Here is an 8,032-nt window from a genome sequence, read left to right as displayed (position 1 = left end):
GTTCGCATGGCAAGCAGAGACTCGTTTCAGGGCGTGATATCACCGCGTGGCTCCAGCAGAGGGTAGGACTGGTGGTGGCTCTCTGATGGTGATGAAGGAATCCGCGACGCGCACACGCTGGTATAAATGGGGTTGCGTCCTCCGCGCAGCGTGCACACCCTTCCCTCTAGAATGCTGATGATCAACTGGCGAACATCGTCACACTGTCGATTGTCGCGCGGGTGACAATCGACTCGCAAGTGACAGCTGGTATTCGTTGCATTGCACTCCCCTCCATAGAGAAGGTATTGAGGATGCAAAACGGGCTATGCAAATGAGGGGAGCCTTTGGGTGATGTCAATATATATATAAATATTCACTTCAGCACCTGTATTAAGAAATTTAAGTTTTATAATTTTATCTTGTTTCACAAAATTATTATTATCATAATAATCAATTTACAAAAATTCAGGTTAAAAGTTAAGTATGTTCCTTTGTTAAAAGTTTTATGATCTGTGTAATGTTAAAAGTAGGGTAATTTTCATGATCGTTAAATCAATATATTTTTGTAGATTATGATAACTCATTTTGATTATAAATACATTCTTTTCATACAAATATATGAAATGAAAACACATTAATCTACGATAAAATTTCAAACGAAGAGAAAAAAATCTGTGCTGAGATTGCTCATTGTAATACAAGGGATTTTGAATTTCACAGGCCTTCTTCGGGCTGAGCTGCTAGGATCGGTGGTATCGGGTGATGCCAACGTTCGCAATGTTAAATGTCTGAGTTTCCTATACTGAACTATTACTATATTTGGAAGAACCTTCTAAAACTTTCTGTAACCATCCCAAACTTACTATTTCATCCCAGACAAGTTGAGTGGCAATAGGAAAGTTTGCATGGGAAGAGGGGGAGGAGTTTAGATTATAAATGCTCGGGGTTTTGGATAGTTCGGGATGGAGCAGCAAGGACCATCAAGACGACGTCACCATGATATGATGACATCAGAGAGAGAGAGAGAGAGAGAGAGAGAGAGAGAGAGTATGGAGGTTATTGGAGAGCTAAGTGTAGGTCTTGGGTTAATTTTCTTAAATGGCCAGTAATTTTTCTAAGTTTTAATGTCTACTGTTGTACAATGATACTTTTATAATTCACTACTTTTTCTGACACCTTTTTCCTTGAAAATTTTGTGTATGATACACCTAGTAAAGTTAAATAAAGTGTTAATTTTTGTGCTTATAATACTTGTCAGTTTTCTCTCTGTATTTGTTTACACTTTCTGCACCTTCTGTGCTCTTTACTGGCGGCCTAATTTGTTTCAGAAAATTGAAAATAAATTAGTACTGCAAAACCTTGAAATTACTCGTAATTGTATATTGTGTAATTATTCATGGTTGAATATATTATCACTTCAAGCTCAAAATTGTTGTTATAAAGGAAACTGAGATAAATAATTATCAGGTGAAATTAACTTCTGATATAACTCATGTTTTATTGCTGTGATAAAAATTAAATGTCGATCAGATTGATTATTTTTGTATTGTTTATCAGAAGATTTTTCCCCTCTATTTGCTTGATGTTTAAAATTCAATAAATTTAATAGAACTTGCTTGTTTTGCCTTGTTAATGTTCTGCCACATTCTTAAGTATTCTGGGTTTAGGTTATTTCATATTATGTTTTGACGTAAAACATTTTTCAGTTTTTGTATGTAGGGGTCACTTGTTAAAACCACATGCAAAGAAAACATGTTGCCTCGGTGATAACTTTAGCTCTGTGACTATATGCCAAGCATATATTTATATGTGTGATTAGTGCAAAGTAGCCATTACTCACGGCCTATTCTAGAGACCTGCAAAATTCGCTGTTTCAATGGCCTTCAGGATAGACTGCACATACCCCTGTACACTTGGGCAAATAACGCAAGGTCATTGGCTGCCGACTTGTAAGTCGTCTCAGCTGGTTTGTCTGTGATTCGATCCTTCTTTGGTTGAGGGTTTATAACTGGTTGAGATTCGTCCAGATGAACAGTAAGCCAATAGCAAAATTATCTAAGAGGTATATGTGTTTGAATTCTAGCCTATCACCGAATGAATCCGTGAATTTTGCAGGTCTCTACCTATTACTCATGCAGCTAGATGGCACCAGTGCCATGTGACACACATCGCAGTTTGGGCAAAAAATTTACACAAGACTTTCGTTTGCTTATAACTCGGCAGTACCGTACATGTACAGATTAAGACGAAAGTGGTCTGTTAATTAGAATTTGTAGTCTTCTAAGAATGTCAAATATAAATATAAATGATAATAAGTGACCATTAATAGTTATAGTGGATTTTACTTTAATATTATTGAAATTTTTGATTACTTCTGGTATGGTACATCCTAGACATACCATTATGTATCAGTAACAGCGTTAAGCAACTAAAAGGATGAGAGAGTCAGCCGAGGGACTTCAACCACAGCAAGCCACCTCGACTGAACGGTCCCGAAGACGAATTGAGCCTACCAGATGGAGGCAAGTGCAGGAGCAATACCCGTACCTTAATGCTGCTGGACCAAGCTGATTGTCGTGGCCCAGAATTGAGCCAGCCGAGTCGCATGCAGCCCCGGCATAGATATAGACGAGACCTCCAGCCTATCAATGGCCACCCTGTGTAGCCAGGTTAGCCCCAACTGTCCGTGCACTTAAACTCAACCAGAGCAATTTGGACAAGCGATTGAGTATCCTAGGCGATGAGAGTTGGCCACAGAACACATGTAGTTGTTTGTTTATGAACAATAAATTTGGCCACAAGTGTGATGTATGCGATCGATTATGGTTCTTGAAGGATTTGAAGTCCATGACTTGAAAAGAATGCATTCCCTGGTGAAGATACGTGTCAGTTCATGCTCTGCAGGAACTGCTCAGACGTGTGTAGACACAAACAGATGCTCTCGTTAAGCAAGAGTAATGGGTACAGCTACCTGCCGCACCCTACCCATCTGCTCTATCGAGGAGAGGCTGGTGTCGCCGAGACTGCCATATATGTAGATATGCTGATTACGACACACAGACCAGTACAGAATAGTTGGCCAGGTTATCAACATACCCATCGACGTCACAATATGGTGCAGTCCCTGCTGTGTCAATTGTACGATGATCATGTAATAAATGTAAACATAACAAGGGCTATCATGCATAAGTCATCATTTTTAAGTGGCATAGTAAGGAAATCTGCAGTGAAGACAAGGCTATACTTGGAAGTAAATCGCAGATTACTTGGAAGTAAATACAGATTTTACCAGTCTCTTGAATGTTATCCACTCTGCAACTTTGGGTAAGAATGATAACAAAGAGAGAGAACAATGCGATGCAGGTAATTAAGGTGGTTTACCTGGTTTCAGTATCGGTACAATAATGGAGAATTTCAATGCACTCGGGAACTAAACTAGAACTAACATCGCATTTAAATTGCATGCCAGATATACTATTACACTGTGTGGTAGATGTACTAGCAACAAATTGGGAATAGCATCCTTACCACCTGCTGTAGATTTTTTAGGGATGTGATGGTTGTCTGTACTCCACCTGTAGTAGTTAAGGTGATGTCTTATATCAGTAGAAGTTACGGAAATACGACTGAATAACCATCTTTGTCAAGTTGACCATATGTTTTCCCGATGACGATTGAGTTTCCCTAGTTTACATTTTTCACCTCTTGTACAGTTGTTGTTTACAGTGTGTGCGGAGAATCATGGTGAGATAACTTTTTTAATACAGCCAACCGTTACAGCAAGGGGTGGAAAAAATATGTTTTTCCGTTAAAAAAAAACGTTGTAGCTCGCCTAGTAAGCACAGTATCAAATCCGTTTGAAGTCATTGTAACTATTCTAAATACTATCAAAAACCTTTGTCACAAACAAATTTTAATGTTACCTACCAACTATTCCACTGCAAGGGCTGGAAATTTTTTTATGAATTGTTTAGTAGATACATTATTAAATCTATCCAAAGTTATTTTAAACCAACAAATTATTATCTAACACTTTGGTCTGAAACATTTTTGATGCGACTAACCGTTAGAGCAAGGGTTAAAACAACATTATTTTGAAGGGGGTGGGTAAATCGTTACTTCCTTAGGGCCGGTTTTATGACCTCCGGCTAAAGTTCCTGCTAAAATTTAACCTCAGGCTAGCTCTTATTTCGGTTTTATGACTACCTGTTAACGTCTACCTTCCAGTTAAAGTCCCGGCTAACCTAGCGGGTGGATGAACCGGCCGCTAGCTGCTTAACCGGAGGCTAAGCAACAGAAAATAAAATTATCAGGCGAGGTTAGTTGTTGTTAGTGATGATGACTATTTGAGGAATTCTATTGAATATTTGCAGGATGCGATGGAATAATTTATTACTAAATGTTAAATGCTTCGCCGTATTCGTCAAAGTTTTATTAAAAATTACATGGCATGAAAGTGTAGTCATGCTTTTCTATTCTCGACGAGTCGTGTATTATTATTTGACTTTAATTGATCACGAAGTACATAAACGTATGCTGTGTATATAAACTTAAATGTTCCTGCTTAAGAATATGTGTAAATAAGTGAATTTTAAAATTGCAAAACGAGGGTTATTATTACCTATAAAATGCGTGTTTTCGTGGAAGTTGTATCTGTGAATTTTTATTCGTAATACAGTGGACATATGCCGGGAATGAAATGCACTTCATACTACTTCAGACGTGGTTCTAATTCAATGAATACAATTGAATGTGAAAATAAATGTTACCCAATTATCCCTTCCCTATCTTACAAACCATTATGTACTTATTATCTACCTGCCACGCAAGTGCAAAACGAAAACAGCACTGGAATTATTCTGTTTACCGTATCCAAGTTTATCCCTTGATCCTATCGGCATGACCCTTTATATGTTGGTCTTGTTTTACATTATACTTGCTGTTTTAATTTAGAATGTTGAAAAATCCTGTACATAACACAAAATACCTAACATATCACGATGCAAACAAATTATGTCAGGTCTTGTAAAAATATATTTCTTTCGTATACATTTTACAATCATAATTATTTCCCCAGTGAATATATCTAGGATCTCTCGACCTACTAAATTAAAACAGCAAGCATCCTATACCACAAACTAATTCCATCAGGATCGGATTAGTTTGGATACGTGATACGAAACTATTAGTACAAAAATGAAACCTACACCAGTGAAATGAAAATCGACAAGTATTTTCCCGAAACAGGGTCTATATTATTTGATTATGAAATAAATTTATGAAAGAAATAAGTGTTCTCTAGCAAAAATGTCATCCCTATTTATTTGTTGGTATAGAATTACTTCGTTAGTTTTGGCTTAATATATAACCTAACAAAATCATGATTTTCAATACAAGAGTAAAGTTGAAAACACACGGTTTTGAATCGTAAATTGTAGTTTTATGGTTTAATACAAAGCAGGTTTGACGTCAAAGTAGTTTTTGGTTAATTTAATTATATCTGTTGCAAGATAAAGTTCGCGGCATATTTCTTTACTGCAGCTGTAAATATTCCGAATCACAATACAAACAAACAGCTGACTAACATTCTACCAGAAAAAAAAACTGTCTTGCAACAAATGTTACCAAATTCTGTTTTATTTCATTACCAACACACCCATTATTACACCACACGCTTCGTCAGGTTCCGGTTGGCCAACCGCAGGCTAAGGGCCAATTTCACCATGCGGTCGTTAAACAATGTGTTAACTAACGGTTGTTTAAAGTTAACACTCCGTTCTTAAACAACCGTTAAGCTTTTTCATTTCACCACGCATTTCTTACCATTGATTAGTTACACCATGGAGTTAAGAAGTTAGGGAGTAGGTGTGTGTAATCTCTGCTGTGTTAACAGTTGAAGTCAAAACAAAAAGCGACCACGCCCCCTTGTGAGAGCAAAACATCACTGGTTGCAATGCATTTAAATGCAGAATACTGTATTTTGTTAATCCGATATTAGCTACCAACGGCGTATATGTGCAAGTTTATCTTGTTAAGATTATGAAATGAAATATAATGTTGTGTTGCAAGACTGTAACGTGTGATTTTTTAGTAGAAATAAGGCAATAAATCCCGATATATGTAATGACGAAATGGGTTATAAAATTAATTTATTGCTTACTTGACAGCATTCAGGTAGGGTGCATTGATGTTATTTAGGCAGTATGTTGTGTCAATAACATTATAGTACCATTGTTTACATTATTTGTGCTTAAGAAGGTTTTTTTTCGTCATTTCATTTATCGGACTATTACAATGTTAAAGATATTAGCTTATTACCTACATGTTACTGTAAACGAAATTAACAAATTAACTGATATTTAAATTCTCGTCATAATTATTAGGCCTATGTTTATGGATGGATTAGCTGTCACGAGCCCACTCGCCTATATTAACTTGTACATGCTACAACTTTTGCATTTTATTTATATATTTATTTATTTATTGCAGTGGCCACGCAATAGTAAACATACCAGTAGTTTCTTCAGAGCTAAATTAGTCCTATGCATGAATATTTCACTTTAGGAGCCAGTACTGTAAAGTAACAGTAATAACAGAGGGCACACATGCCTACCTGCAGCAATGTTGCAGTGATTACATTTGCAACTTTTTTTTTACTATAGCGATTCCAAGTGTTATATATTTATACTGTCTACGTTTTAATTATTTTTCATCCCACAATTTTAGCCTTGAATGTGTGCCTTAAGCTTCTTTGAGATCAGTGAGGATTATAAAATGCTAGTGAAGATATATTTAAATCGAAAATTATATTTTTGTATTTTTTGTTCTCATAGGGGGCAATATTTACCCACAATTTCCCTAATATTCATATCCATTCATCTATAGATTTGCAAAAATTAGTTCATAGAAATTTTTTCTAGGAAACCTAATTATTTTTGTCAAGATTTTTTCTTGGTTTCCCTTACTTGATGACACACATAAATACTATGTAGCAATAACCAATCAATACTTACTAAGACTGCATATAAATACAAAAAATACTTATGTTTCTGATTTGTAATAGGTAAAACAGTTATTCTTGAATGGAATAACAAGATCACTTGACGTTCAAAAGGAAGAATGCGTACATAGCTACTAGAAGTTTGACTGCAAAAATTCTCATTGACCCTTAAACAAAATTGTCTTTGTAAACATCTTTTGAACAGAATCACTAGTTTAAATTATATTCTTAGCAAAATAATTGAACCTTATACAAACATACTTATCAGAAACTGCTTTTGTCAAATAAACAATATGATTATTCAATGGGGACATGTCATGCATATGCTGATTCAAAGAGGAAAAAAAATGTCTTTTCGTCTTACAAATACTTTGCACGTCCTTAGACGGGTATGTTATTCCACCTCTATCTTTCTGTGCAATTAATGAATTTTCAGCATTTCCCTCTGGCAACTGGTACATCTGAAATTGGTAATTCCTGAAAAACACTAAAAATATTTTACAGCATTTTTAATGTAGCTATACTAACCTAACCTACAACCTAGTGTTGTTACTAACCTAGCCTAATCAAACACTATCCACATTTGACTACTTCGAAAGAAATATTTTCGAAATTGATTTTTATTACTTTAATTACGGAAAAGTTACGCCGAGGGAATTTTAGAACAAAATGATACTAAACCACACTGCATAAAACTAAAAGTGAAATGTTTTACAGATTAAATCACTTCTCCTCATCCATTTCCTCACCATATTTTTTTAAGTTCAGTCTTATAATCGTCGACGATAAAATTGGTACATTATTGGGCTTTGGTAAAAGCAAGCTGGTGGCACAGTGTTGCAAATGTAAAATAGGGTGAAATTATGCGAAATCAACTACAAAACAAGACGTACTGAAGTAAAAACTATAATTTATTAACAAATAACAAGACATTACATAAATGTATATAATTTGGACAACAAAAATCAATGGAAAATATATTATGGTTTCATGCAGATAACACAATCTATTTTATTTCATTTTTTTTAATACAGGCGTACCGGGGACGGC

Source organism: Bacillus rossius, chromosome 1 (assembly GCF_032445375.1).
Source record: "Bacillus rossius redtenbacheri isolate Brsri chromosome 1, Brsri_v3, whole genome shotgun sequence".
NCBI lineage: Eukaryota > Metazoa > Arthropoda > Insecta > Phasmatodea > Bacillidae > Bacillus > Bacillus rossius.
Note: the sequence above shows the minus strand (reverse complement) of the source record.